At 43.6% G+C, this 14095-nt stretch overlaps 1 long non-coding RNA gene across 2 annotated transcripts in view; it reads right to left on the reverse strand.

Moving 5' to 3' along the window:
- Positions 1-13450, reverse strand: part of LOC147029130 (uncharacterized) — a 42396-nt gene extending 28946 nt beyond the window's left edge. For both annotated transcript variants that reach the window (XR_015057832.1, XR_015057833.1), the window contains exons 1-4: positions 12923-13450; positions 12441-12597; positions 2475-2663; positions 1543-1699 (exon numbers count right to left, since the gene is read on the reverse strand). This is a non-coding gene — a long non-coding RNA (uncharacterized LOC147029130). The remainder of the gene's footprint in view (positions 1-1542; positions 1700-2474; positions 2664-12440; positions 12598-12922) is intronic.
- Between the last annotated feature and the right edge of the window lie 645 nt (positions 13451-14095).

The following is a 14095-nucleotide window of genomic DNA, read 5'->3' on the forward strand; positions in this document are numbered from 1 at the left end:
CACACAAGCCCCACCCACAAACACACGCTCCACCCACCCACACAAGCCCCACGCACGAACACAAGCCCCACCCACACACAACACAAGCTCCACCCACCCACACAAGCTCCACCCATTCCACACAAGCTCCACCCACCCACACAAGCTCCACCCACCCACACAAGCTCCACCCACCCACACAAGCTCCACCCATTCCACACAGGCTCCACCCACCCACCTGCACAAGCCCCAACCACACACACAAGCCCCAACCACACACACAAGCTCCACCCATGCACACAAGCTCCACCCACCAACCCACACAAGCCTCACCCACACAAGCTCCACCCACCCACACAAGCCCCACCCACCCACCCAAGCTCCACCCACCCACCCAAGCTCCACCCACACAAGCTCCACCCACACCCACACAAGCTCCACCCACACAAACAAGCCCCACCCACACAAACAAGCCCCACCCACCCACACAAGCTCCACCCACCCACACAAGCTCCACCCACCCCCACACACAAGCCCCACCCACCCAAACAAGCTCCACCCATTCCACACAAGCTCCACCCACACACACAAGCTCCACCCACCAACCCACACAAGCCCCACCCACACAAGCCACACAAGCCCCACCCACACAAGCTCCACCCACCCACACAAGCCCCACCCACCCACGCTCCACCCACCCACACAAGCTCCAGCCACACAAACAAGCCCCACCCACCCACACAAGCTCCACCCATTCCACACAAGCTCCACCCACCCCCACACACACAAGCTCCACCCACCCACACAAGCTCCACCCATTCCACACAAGCTGCACCCACCCACACAAGCTCCACCCACCCACACAAGCTCCACCCACCCAAACAAGCTCCACCCATTCCACACAAGCTCCAGCCACCCCCACACACAAGCCCCACCCACCCAAACAAGCTCCACCCACCCCCACACACAAGCCCCACCCACCCACACAAGCTCCACCCACCCACACAAGCTCCACCCACCCACACAAGCTCCACACACACCCACACAAGCTCCACCCACTCACAAAGCTCCACCCACACCCACACACCTCCACCCACTCACACAAGCTCCACCCACTCACACAAGCGCCACTCACTCACACAAGCTCCAGCCCTCCCCCCCTATGCGCCCCCACCTTTGACCCACCACCCCCCTCATCCCACCCCCTCCCTTCCCCACACACACAGACGGGGAGGGGAGGGAGGTGGGATGAGGGGGGGTGGTGGGTCGTTGGGGAGCGCACCTAACCCCCCCCCCCTCATTTGCACTTCCTTTATTCTTTTTTATAATTAAGAATTAAATAATTGAAAGCAAAGCAAATATAATTAATCAAGATGGAAAATATTTATAAAAACTTTGGGTAAATATTTAGTTGCGAGAATGGACGATCTTTCCCAGCAGTCTGCTTCAGATGTCTTGTGATTTTGAAACTCGATCAACATATTCTGTTCATAACAAAGAGTGAAGAACAATTTGGGTATACAAAGATGACTATATTATGATGTTAATAAATATAACATTTACCTCCAGAAGATTGAGTTTTGTGTCCATTTCATACAGATGAGCATTTAAACTGGAACAGGTTGGAAACGAGTCATCACCCCGTGGAACTTCAACATCTTCCCATTCAAGGTTGAGAAATTCATTCGTTTCACCACCCAAGTATGATTCAGTTTTGTTGCTGAAAACAAAAAGCAAGTCGTCAAAAATTACCACCATGCCAAATAAAAAGTTGTGTTTAAGGAGAAAAGAAAGAGACAGATGGAGACAGAGACAGAGACAGAGACAGATGGAGACAGAGACAGAGACAGAGACAGATGGAGACAGAGACAGAGACAGAGACAGATGGAGACAGAGACAGAGACAGAGACAGATGGAGACAGAGACAGAGACAGAGACAGATGGAGACAGAGACAGAGACAGAGACAGATGGAGACAGAGACAGAGACAGATGGAGACCGAGACAGAGACAGATGGAGACCGAGACAGATGGAGACCGAGACAGATGGAGACAGAGACAGATGGAGACAGAGACAGATGGAGACAGAGACAGATGGAGACAGAGACAGATGGAGACAGAGACAGATGGAGACAGAGACAGATGGAGACAGAGACAGATGGAGACAGAGACAGATGGAGACAGAGACAGATGGAGACAGAGACAGATGGAGACAGAGACAGATGGAGACAGAGACAGATGGAGACAGAGACAGAGACAGATGGAGACAGAGAGACAGAGAGACAGAGAGACAGAGAGAGAGAGAGAGAGAGAGAGAGAGAGAGAGAGAGAGAGAGAGAGAGAGAGAGAGAGAGAGAGAGAGAGAGAGAGAGAGAGAGAGAGAGAGAGAGAGACAGAAAAAAAACAGAGACAGACAGAGAGACAGAAAGAGAGACAGAGACAGATCGAGAGAAACAGATAGAAAGACAGAGACAGAGACAGAATGATAATTTCTCACCTTGGACTCAGGTCATTCAAGATCAAAGGACGTGAGAGGACTTATTTCCAGCCAACAATAATATCATTCACTTCTTTTTGAAAGGAATAAATGTCTTCAAGAAAGTCGTTCATTTTTATCCACTTGTCGTGTAATTCAGATAACTCATTTTCAACATCAGCTATCAACGATGTTCTTATTGTGGACAACCTGTTCGAAAAAACAAAACAATAATTATATGATTAGTCATACAGTGAATTAATTATGTTTTAAATAACATAAAATTAATTGGGTTGAGAATTTCACCTGTCATCTTGTGAAAATGATTGATCTGCAAGATTGTAGTAATAATCTGAACGCTCCATATTCGAAATAAAACACACTGGGCACACAACTTGGTTTAAATGAGCAACTTGACGTAATGGGAGATTACAAAACAATGGAAATTTTCAGGATGTGTAAAACATAGGAAATGACTTGGGAATTTCTTTGGCTTGGTTCGGGCGAGGCAGCTTGGCTGCCTTCAAACTGACTCATTTTAACACATAAATGAAACATCTTGCTTTGAATAATTTTGATAAAACCGAAGTTTAAAAGCTGATTTTAGCTAAACTTTGTTCTGTTAGTGTTCTGATGATTTCAGATCTAACGATGAGAGACATGAGCACAGAATACTTCCTCATTTTCACGGCACAATTGTGCTCTCAAAAGCACTTCTCCATTTAACAAAACCGAATGAGGGATTTAGATTTTACAAAACCTAATTTTACAAAACTAACCCCAACAGCCCTTTCTTTCATGCTTGAAGAGATAAAGTGAATATACTCGATGGTGATGAATGTAATCGCAAAATTTAGTTTTCCCCCAAAATAGAACTTGGACAAATATTCATTGGCTCAATCTTTGAGTAGACTGAAAATATGAAATGGAAGAAGTGCTTTAATCTCAATATTACAATTGCTTGCATGGGAGAGGGAGAAAATCAGTCTCCTATTTTCCGCTTTTGGGGCTTCAGTCAGAAAGTTTTTCCCTCCCCCCATGCCCCCCATTCATTTGCATGGCTGCCTCAGGAACCCCATTTGTCCTCTTCGTGTGTGTGTGTGTGTGTGTGTGTGTGTGTGTGTGTGTGTGTGTGTGTGTGTGTGTGTGTGTGTGTGTGTGTGTGTGTGTGTGTGTGTGTGTGTGTGTGTGTGTGTGTGTGTGTGTGTGTGTGTGTGTGTGTGTGTATATATATATATATATATATATATATATATATATATATATATATATATATATATATATATATATATATATGTATAAACAGTATGCATTTCCAGGGTGTCCCTAAAAAAGAAAATGACATCATTTGAAACGTGAATATCGAAGTAACTGCATGTCCCAGGCAAACAAAAGTAAAAAGGCTTCATGATGAACAATAAAAGATTTATTTATCAAAATTCGAACAAGAGATTCAGAGGGATGGAGATTTTAAAACAGTTTTCTCAAAATTTCACAAATGTTCAATCTCGACACCGCCTGTGACACGACACACGTCAAGTTGGTGGTCCAGCTCCTGCCAAACACGCTGTAGCATGTCTTGTGGAACATTTTCCAGTGCCTCAGTGATTCTCTGCTTAAGTTCTTCTGGGCTTGGAGGAAGAAGGGAGATATAGACCAGTCCATTCACATCGCCCCAAAGAAAAAAATTACAAGGTGTCAAGTCAGGAGAACGTGGTGGCCATTTCAACAGAATATTGTCATCATCACTGGCAGGCCCACACCCTGGTAGATTCTTATTGAGATAAGTCCGTACAGTCAGCTTCCGGTGAGGTGGAGTCCCATCCTGTTGAAAAATGAAGTGTTCATGCTCATTCGCAATGAGCTCATCAAATAACGAGTTCTGAAGCATTTGCAGAAAACATCACCGGTCACGTTTCCCTCAAAGAAAAACGGTCCATAAAGACGATTCTTTGAGATTGTGCAGAACACATTCACTTTCGGCGAGTCCCTCATGTGCTCAACTGTGGCATGGGGATTTTCTTTCCCCCAAATGCGAACATTATGCTTGTTGACTTTGCCACTCGTATGAAATGTAGCCTCATCACTAAAAACAAGATGCTTTTCGAATTCCTCATCTTCAAGTTTCTCGTGCAGAGCGACACAGAATTGCTTGCACCTTTCCCTGTCATCCGTGTTTTAGGCTTGAATGAGCTGCAGCTTATAGGGTGTCATTCGCAAGCGTTTCCTTCCTCCACACCAAAGTGTCGTACGAGGAATCTGGGTTTCCACAGATACTCTTCTTACAGACTTTCTGGGGCTTCGCACAAATGTTTCCCGAACCTGATTGACGATATCTTCCAGTACTGGTGGTCGTCCAGATCCCTTTGCCCTGCACAGACAGCCTTCCTCTTCGAATTTGTTGTGTCATGTCCAAATCTGTTTTCCAGTTCGTGCATTTTTATTGAATTTTCTCGAAAATGCACGCTCCACACTCTAGTTTGACTGTGTTCGAGCATATTCCAGCACACAAAATGCCTTTTCATTTCTCGTGACAGTCATTCTTTACCCTGAAAAAAAAAAGAAAAAATTAAACATTCAACTTGATTAGTTTTTGCACATTTTCTTAAAATTTGAGATCATTTGAGTGAGAATTAGCTGTTTTTAGACAACAAAATGATGTCTTTTTTTTAGGGACACCCTGAACATGTGCTTCTATGTGTGTGTATATATATATATATATATATATATATATATATATATATATATATATATATATATATATATATATATATATATGTATATGTGCAGTGAGGAGAACAAGTATTTGATACACTGCCGATTTTGCAGGTTCTCCCACTTACAAAGCACGTCGAGGTCTGTAATTTTTGTCATTGGAACACAGCTGTGAAAGACGGAATCTAAAACAAAAATACTGAAAATCACATTGTATGATTTTTAAATAATTAATTTGCATTTTATTGCATGAAATAAGTATTTGATCACCAACCAACCAGAAAGAATTCCGGCTTTCACAGACCTGTTAGTTTTGTCTTTAAGAAGCCATCCCATTCTCCACTCATTACCTGTATTAACTGCACCTGTTTGAACTCGTTATCTGCATAAAAGACAGCTGTCCACACTCAATCAATCAATCAGACTCCAACCCCTCCACAATGGGCAAGACCAGAGAGCTGTCTAAGGACATCAGGGACAAAATTGTAGACTTGCACAAGGCTGGGATGGATTACAGGACAATAGGCAAGCAGCTTGGTGAGAAGGCAACAACTGTTGGCGCAATTATTAGAAAATGGAAGAAGTTCAAGATAACAGTCAATCTCCCTCGGTCTGGGGCTCCATGCAAGATCTCCCCTCGTGGAGCCTCAATGATCATGAGAAAGGTGAGGGATCAGCCCAGAACTACACGGCAGGACCTGGTCAATGACCTGAAGAGAGCTGGGACTACAGTATCAAAGAAAACCATAAGTAACACACGATGACGTCATGGATTAAAATCCTGCAGCACACGCAAGGTTCCTCTGCTGAAGCCAGCGCATGTCCAGGCCCGTCTGAAGTTTGCCAATGACCATCTGGATGATCCAGAAGAGGAATGGGAAAAGGTCACGTGGTCTGATGAGACCAAAATAGAGCTTTTTGGTGAAATCTCCACTCGCCGTGTTTGGAGGAAGAAGAAGGATGAGTGCAACCCAAAGAACACCATCCCAACCGTGAAGCATGGAGGTGGAAACATCATTCTTTGGGGATGCTTTTCTGCAAAGGGGACAGGACGACTGCACTGTATTGAGGGGAGGATGGATGGGGCCATGTATCGCGAGATCCTGGCCAACAACCTCCTTCCCTCAACAAGAGCATTGAAGATGGGGCATGGCTCGGTCTTCCAGCATGACAACGACCGGAAACACAACCAGGGCAACTAAGGAGTGGCTCCGTAACTTGCATCTCAAGGTCCTGGAGTGGCCGAGCCAGTCTCCAGACCTGATCCCAAGAGAAAATCTTTGGAGGGAGCTGAAAGTCTGTGTTGCCCAGCGACGGCCCCAAAACCTGAAGGATCTGGAGAAGATCTGTATGGAGGAGTGGGCCAAAATCCCTGCTGCAGTCTGTGCAAACCTGGTTAAGAACTACAGGAAACGTCTGATCTCTGCAATTGCAAACAAAAGTTTCTGTACCAAATATTAAGTTCTGTTTTTCTGATGTATCAAATACTTATTTCATGCAATAAAATGCAAATTAATTATTTAAAAATCATACAATGTGATTTTCAGGATATTTGTTTTAGATTCCGTCTTTCACAGTTGAAGTGAACCTCTGATAAAAAAAATTACAGACCTCCATGTGCTTTGTAAGTGGGAAAACCTGCAAAATCGGCAGTGTATCAAATACTTGTTCTCCCCACTGCATATATATATATATATATATATATATATATATATATATATATATATATATTGCATCAAATGTGAAAAATTATTCTGCCGATTGTGTCTTGATTTTTAAGTGCACATTTTTTTGTATAACAATCATCGAATTAAGTAACAAATGGGATAATCTAAGTTTTTGCATATTTTGCAGTAAGCATGACAACTGAAAATCGAAAGGAGTTCCGAAAATACTGTTGCGATCCGTTCAGCAGCCATAAAATGAAACAACAAAAAGATCTTCGCAATGTGTCAAATGATATGTTGATGAAATTTTCTTCAAAGGTAAAAAAAAGATGACAGACTTTGTACTTCGTGCAGAAAAAAAACTCTCAGTTGTCACCAGAGCGTATTGAAGAATCATCTTCGACCAGTTCAAAATTGTCATCAGAAGGTACTCTCGAAGGCATTGCAGAATCTATTTCGATAGATGAGGACGAGGAGGTTTTTGAGCAAGAAGCCAAAGTTGACCTATTAAACCAGTCGGAATCGATGATAGGCGAAAGCTCATTCGACAAAGGAAAGGCGGAAAGGAACCCAGGGTACGTTCCTGAAAAGCGAAGTAAAGTGGAAGATTCTGTGCGAAAGAAATCAGAACTAGTTGCTGGACCAAGCACTGCGGAGAAAACACAAAATACAGCATCAAAATGTGATGAAAAGTGCATGCCAGAGGTGATCAAAAGCCTGAAAGAAAAATACGTTGTTTCGATCCGTTCAGAGCAAATACGTATACTGACAATATTTGCTCGGAATATGAGCATCAGAGGGATGATGAGTGAATTCAGTTGCTCCCAAAGAATGGCTGTGCAAGCCAAAAATTTAGAGAAAGAAAATGGGATGCTATCATCTCCAAATCACAAACAGGGTAAAATATTGCCTGACGAAGTTAAATCCGCCGTAACCGAATTTTACCGAAGTGATGAAGTCAGCCGAATAATGTCGGGGAAAAATGACTGTGTAGTGGTCAGGAATAAAGATGGAAAAGACAAAATTCAAAAGCGCCTGGTACTAAACAATCTCAAGGAACTGTTTCAGAAATTCAAAGAGAAGAACCCTGGCTTGAAAGTTGGATTCGCGAAGTTCGCCATGCTCCGTCCCTCGGAGTGTGTCCTGGCCGGTTCAGGTGTTACACACAGTGTATGTGTATGTACGATATTTCAAAATGTGAAACTCATGATGTTTGGTTCCAAAATGTCACAGATAGCTGAATTTCCTCACTATCATCATGTGAGAGCACGCAAAGTTAGTAACGCAGCACAACCGCATGTTATTTCAGAACTTGTGAAAGTTGACCATCAATTGAACACTTCAAAACCGAGCTACTGAGTGAACAAGAGGATATTGATGAAACTCAGTTTAAACGGTGGACATCCACCCACAGATCTGAACTGAGCTCCATGGTCCTGCCTTTGGAAGAATTCATTAATCAATTCTGTGAATGCGTGGTGAAATTGGTGAGACACCACTTCATTGCCAAGGCCCAATCTAAGTTTCTGAAAAATAAGAAAGATGAAATCGGTGAAGGAGAATTTGTCATTATTGGAGACTTCTCAGAGAACTATTCGTTTGTCATACAGGATGCGGCCCAAGGATTCATTGGAACTGCTCTCAAGCGACAATTCACCCCTGGGTTTACTATTTCAAATCGGACGATGGCAAATTAAACCATGATTCGTTCACGATTATATCAGAATGCAATACTCATGACGTTGTCTCAGTCCACCTCTTCCAAAGAATGCTCATTGAACAGTTGAAATCCAGCTTTGGAAATGTAAAGAAACTCTACTATTTCTCAGACAGTTGCGCTGGCCAATATAAGAATTGCAAAGCCTTCGTAAACCTTTGATGTCACAAATCAGAGTATGGTATTGATGCAGAATGGCATTTTTTTGCCACAAGTCATGGCAAGGACCCTTCAGATGGTGTGGGAGGGAGTCAAATGGGAATCAACACGTGAGAGCCTGCGTTGACCTTACGACAGTGAAATTATTTCTCCAAAAGATATTTTCGCCTTTGCTGAAAATGGGTAAAACGAAATGCAGTTCGGTTACGGGATCCAAGAGGCGTATGACGAGGAAGAACGAAATCGGGAAGAAAGGTTAAAAACGGCCAAAACCATTGCTGGAACTCAAAAACTTCATGCTTTCATCACTATTTCTGAAACTGCTCTTCAAGTACGCGAATTCAGCATTCGCGAGGAACACCGTATCGAGTCAGCTATTTCAAAATCTACACCAACTTTTAACGGGAAACTCTCAGGTTATGTCACAGTGCACTATAATGGAAAATGGTGGCTTGCCTGCATCATGGAAGCCTTTCAGGACACTCATGAAGTGAAAGTGAATTTTCTTCATCCAAACGGGCCCGCAAATAGTTTATTTTTTCCTGACATTGAACATCACTGCATTTTAGCCATTTCTGATATGTACTTCTTTCCGTAGAACCAAAAACTGCTGCAGGTAGAACCTACACAATCAGTAAGAAAGAAACACAGCTGTCAAATAAAGCATTGGTTGGCAAATGATCTTGACTATAATATGCAAGGAAAAACTCTTACTCATACTCGTATCGCTTCCAGTTCATGCATGTGCATGTGGAAAATTTATGTTCAATTACCGATATAGTGTGTTGGAAATCTTGTGTTCGAATATTGTGCGATATATTGTGGCGTATTGTGTGTCCAGCACCCGAGTCCCCGAACAATAAAACCATCATCACACTTGAACCCGTTGAGATCCCATTTTCATTTATGCTGAGGTGTTGGAGTATATGAAGAGGTATTCTCACACAAAAAAAATCGGGACTATGGGTTTGGTTGGGGAGCGGGGGCCCAAGGTAAAAAGGGCGCCCCAAACTGTATCTTTTTGAATTATTCTTTCGGAGTGATTTTACTTTACGCGATTCGAAAGATGTCACTTTTACGAGCATTTTGATCCCAAGATCATCCAAATCGGACCAACACAACCTGTGATATGGCCACTGGAATATTGTGGGTCAACCAGGGGCACCCAAAATTGGGGGGGGGGGGGAAATGGGCCCCAAATTGGCCCCCAGGTCTGAAAAATGACACAAAATGTTTTACCGTGGATACAAACACTTGCACAAAAAAGTAAAATCTAAGACGATATGTCAAAAATTTTGCAGGAAAATGTGTACACTTGACATGGAACGCCCCAAGAGGGAGCGTCTGTCCTGGGGGCCCAGCGACCAAGTTGTCTGTCTGTGCTGATTTTGTACTCAGGAGACCTGGTACAACCATTCTGCATTGGTTTTAGCCGTTCTGCTGTTCGGTTGAGCTCACGTGATTTTCACGGCATCTCATTAGCATCTGTCACCGGTATTCCAGCAGCGAAATCGTCTGTCATTGTTTATACCGTGTTACAAGCTATACGAATAATATCAGAAACCTACTTGGGGCCGTTCCGCTGCCAGGTTGAGCTAGCGCCGATTATGCGATACGGATATTGACCACAGAATATCAACCCAGCAGCAGTGCCCCTGCAGACGCAGAGTTCTGAGGTGAGAATATCATCTGGCATCTTCCCATGAGGATGGCAATTGTTCCCCTCTTCGGTTGAGTGAAGCCCCGTGGGCTCCCAGTATATTTAGGTGGGGCATGACCTCAAGATTTTGCATAAAAAATATTGTCATCCGAGCTCTCAAAGTTTGGACAGTCGTATGATTTTTATGTCAAAATTCGCAATTTTTTTAAGTTCTTGACCTTGTGACGAAAATGAAAAATCGAGCTCCGTGGGGCAATGCAGGTGCCATTGGGCTAACCAAGTAATTAAACCCTGCCAGATTCCACAAACCCCCTCGGAGAAGATGTGAATTGAAATTGGCTACCCCCTAAAAACACGTTTTTTGGGCGTGGCTCCACCCAAAACGGGCGCAGCACACCCATTCTCAGGAAAACACAACGAGATCATGATATAAACCTCCAACCAAAATTTTATCAGGATCGTTCGTATCAAAACCCACGGAGCTTTGCTCGGGACAGACAGAGACACCAATAACGAACATCGTGGTCACTTACTGACTTGTGACCCAATATACAGGTGGAAATCTCATTTTGAAAAAGGTTATGCCAAGCGATGGACAAATGAACTTTTTTAAATCGTTGATGTAAGAGATACAGTTCCTTGGACTTATAAGGAACATGATTTAGAAGGGGAAGAGATTTTCGCTTCATTTTCTTCACAGGAATTACAAAGATAAATGGAAAAAAAACCCTTGGACTAACAAATTATGTGATTTAAAGTGGAAAGACATGAAAGGTTTGTTTTATTCATAGCAAGAACAAAAGACAAAGATAAATTAAAAAAAAAAGTTTTTTTTTGACCCCCACCAAGATAAGCCACACCCACACAAGACACATCCACATCCATAATATCCACATAATTAGTGATTAGTTAATTAATTCCCCACACATGTTTATTTGATTAAAAAAATTTGCTCCATCCACATTAGCTCCAACCACCAACACAAGCCCCACCCATACACAAAACTCCACGAACCCACAAGCTCCACCCACTCACACAGGCTCCACCCTCCCACCCACACAAGCCCCACCCACCCAAGCCCCACCCACCCACACAAGCTCCACCCACACGAGCTCCACCCCCCACCCAAGCTCCACCCATTCCACACAAGCTCCACCCACCCCCACACACAAGCCCCACCCATCCACACAAGCTCCACCCACCCAAGCTCCACCCACCCACACAAGCTCCACCCACCCACACATACAAGCTCCACCCACCCACCCAAACTCCACCCACCCAAGCTCCACCCACCCACACAAGCTCCACCCACCCACACATACAAGCTCCACCCACCCACACAAGCTCCACCCACCCACCCAAGCTCCACCCATTCCACACAAGCTCCACCCACCCCCACACACAAGCCCGACCCACACAAGCTCCACCCACACACACATGCTCCACCCAACCACACGAGCTCTACCCACACCCACACAAGCTCCACCCACTCACACAAGCTCCACCCACTCACACAACCTCCACCCACTCACACAAGCTCCACCCACTCACACAAGCTCCACCCACTCACACAAGCTCCACCCACTCCCACAAGCTCCACCCACTCACACAAGCTCCACCCACTCACACAAGCTCCACCCACTCACACAAGCTCCAACCCTCCCCCTATGCGCCCCCACCTTTGACCCACCACCCCCCTCATCCTACCCCCCTCCCTTCCCCACACACACAGACGGGGAGGGGAGGGAGGTGGGATGAGGGGGGTGGTGGGTCGTTGGGGGAGCGCACCTAACACCCCCCCCCCTCATTTGCACTTCCTTTATTTTTTTATAATTAAGAATTTAATAATTGAAAGCAAAGCAAATATAATTAATCAAGATGGAAAATATTTTTTTTAAAATTTGGGTAAATATTGAGTTGCGAGAATGGATGATCTTTCCCAGCAGTCTGCTTCAGATGTCTTGTGATTTTGAAACTCGATCAACATCTTCTGTTCAAAACAAAGAGTGAAGAACAATTTGGGTATATAAAGATGACTATATTAGGATGTTAATAAATATAACATTTACCTCCAGAAGATTGAGTTTTGTGTCCATTTCACGCAGATGAGCATTTAAACTGGAACAGGTTGGAAACGAGTCATCACCCTGTGGAATTTCAACATCTTCCCGTTCAAGGTTGAGAAATTCATTCATTTCACCACCCATGCATGATTCAGTTTTGATGCTGAAAACAAAACGCAAGTCGTCAAAAATTACCACCATGCCAAATAAAAAGTTGTGTTTTGGGAGAACAGAAAGAGACAGATAGAGAGAGCGAGAGAGCGAGAGAGCGAGAGAGCGAGAGAGCGAGAGAGCGAGAGAGCGAGAGAGCGAGAGAGCGAGAGAGCGAGAGAGCGAGAGAGCGAGAGAGCGAGAGAGCGAGAGAGAACAGACACAGATAGAGAGACAGAGACAGATTGAGAGAAACAGATAGAAAGACAGAGACAGAAAGACAGAGACAGAGACATGCACGCACACACACAGACAGAGACAGAATGATAATTTCTCACCTTGGACTCGGGTCATTCAAGATCAAAGGACATGAGAGGACTTATTTCCAGCCAACAATAATATCATTCACTTCTTTTCGAAAGGAATAAATGTCTTCAAGAAAGTCGTCCATTTGTATCCACTTGTCGTGTAATTCAGATAACTCATTTTCAACATCAACTATCAACGATGTTCTTATTGTGGACAACCTGTTCGAAAAAACAAAACAATAATTATATGATTAGTCATACATTGATTTAATTCTGTTTTAAATAACATAAAATTAATTGGGTTGAGAATCTCACCTGTCATCTTGTGAAAATGATTGATCTGCAAGATTGTAGTAATAATCTGAACGCTCCATATTCGAAATAAAACACACTGGGCACACAACTTGGTTTAAATAAGCAACTTGACATAATGGGAGATTACAAAACAATGGTAATTTTTAGGGTGTGTAAAACATAGGAAATGACTTGGGAATTTCTTTGGCTTGGTTTGGGCGAGGCAGCTTGGCTGCCTTCAAACTGACTCATTTTAACACGAAAATGAAACATCTTCCTTTGAATAATTTTGATAAAACCTAAGTTTAAAAGCTGATTTTTTTAAACTTTGTTCTGTTAGTGTTCTGATGATTTTAGATATAACCATGAGAGACATGAGCACAGAATACTTCCTCATTTTCACGGCACGACTGCGCTCTCAAAAGCACTTCCCCATTTCACAAAACCGAATGAGGGATTTAGATTTTACAAAACCTAATTTTACAAAACTAACCCCAACAGCCCTTTCTTTCATGCTTGAAGAGATAAAGTGAATATACTCGATGATGATGAATGTAATCGCAAAATTAACTTTTCCCCCAAAGCAGAACTTGGACAAATATTCATTGGTTCAATCTTTGAGTGGACTGAAAATATGAAAGGGAAGAAGTGCTTTAATCTCAATTTTCAATTGCTTGCATGGGAGAGGGAGAAAATCAGTCTCCTATTTTAGGCTTTTGGGGCTTCAGTCAGAAAGTTTTTCCCTCCCCCCACCCCCATTCATTTGCATAGCTGCCTCAGGAACCACCATTTGTCCTCTTCGTGTGTGTGTGTGTGTGTGTGTGTGTGTGTGTGTGTGTGTGTGTGTGTGTGTGTGTGTGTGTGTGTGTGTGTGTGTGTGTGTGTGTATGTGTGTGTGTATCTACAGTA

Source organism: Eptatretus burgeri, chromosome 4, assembly GCF_056783735.1.
Source record: "Eptatretus burgeri isolate ZD-2024b chromosome 4, Ebu_testis_v1, whole genome shotgun sequence".
Taxonomy (NCBI): Eukaryota; Metazoa; Chordata; class Myxini; order Myxiniformes; family Myxinidae; genus Eptatretus; species Eptatretus burgeri.